The sequence below is a fragment of the Branchiostoma belcheri genome, unplaced genomic scaffold (assembly GCF_001625305.1).
Source record: "Branchiostoma belcheri isolate BF01 breed outbred unplaced genomic scaffold, Haploidv18h27 scaffold147, whole genome shotgun sequence".
Classification (NCBI taxonomy): domain Eukaryota; kingdom Metazoa; phylum Chordata; class Leptocardii; order Amphioxiformes; family Branchiostomatidae; genus Branchiostoma; species Branchiostoma belcheri.
In genome coordinates this window covers 70,168-71,333 of record NW_017802902.1, presented here as the reverse complement: position 1 = coordinate 71,333, position 1,166 = coordinate 70,168, and positions in this window count along the sequence as shown.

The window sequence follows — 1,166 nt, the reverse complement described above, 5'->3', positions numbered from 1 at the left end:
AAGGATGAATGGTTTGGTCCGAGTCCGTACGTATGCGTACTGGGCAGTAGGAAAAAGGAAATGAAACAGAACACTCAGGTCGTCTCGAACTTCGGGCTTCTGGTCGTGACATCCTCCTTTGCAGGGCTAAAATCCCCCGGTACCCTTCGGGTTTAGCCCTGCTATTCTCCAGCGACAATTTGACTTTTGGCGACGTCACTTATAAATAATTCATGAGCTTGTCTTATTTGGCACAAACCAATCAGCGCCAAGATTACAACTTTACAAAATGGCGGCGCGGTAGAATAACAACAACAGAGAAGCATGGAGCGTGCTTAGGGGGGAGGAACCAAGATTTGCTTGTTTTGTGGGATGGGGGTCGTTCTAAAAAGTTACCGCTCGCTGTTTTCAGTTCACTTGACCTCCATTCACACACAGATCTGGCAGATTTTGCGCGTGACACCTGACAAAAATGGTTTTCAAGCGGTCAAGCGCCATCTGCCGCGAGTGCTTGGCAAAACTTAACCGGCTGCCCAAGATCGACTTCGAGTTGACTACAAGGCAGAAGCAGCTAACAGAGGAAAAGGAAGCCTTGCTTACGCTTCTAAGACCAAAGCAGACGTGTCTTACTCCGGTCAAACCAGGTCTGAAAAGGTCGCTGGTTAAAACGCCAACTCCAAAAAAACTGGTAAAACGGCCTCTACTGAGGACGCCAGTTAAATGCGCACAAGCTGCTCCATCACGTCAACAAAACGACAAGGAGACACAACGTCATGGTCAAGTTGCCACAGTAAAGGTGAGACAGCTTCATAACTTCCCGCACTTAAAGACCAGTTTGGAGGACCCAGGGTCCTCCACCAATAAAGAAACTATCCCCTGCGAGGATCTAGTAGCTAAATTGACCCCCACATCCTGCCAACATCATAAATGGATTATAAGCCACAGGGAGTCTGAACCCGCACTACAAAAAATATTTTTTCTTGTTTTTCTTACTTTCTTAACTCGTGGACAAATTTTCTTATACTAAGAAATTTCAAGAATGTAGATGGGTAAATAAGAAAATTTTTCTTGCTGTAAATTCTCCCATGAAGAAAGTTTTTCTCATTTTTCATCAGTTAAGAAATTATTTCTCAAAAACATGATAGCCTTCAAGAATTTCCAGAATTTAAAGTTTGAATTTCTTGATC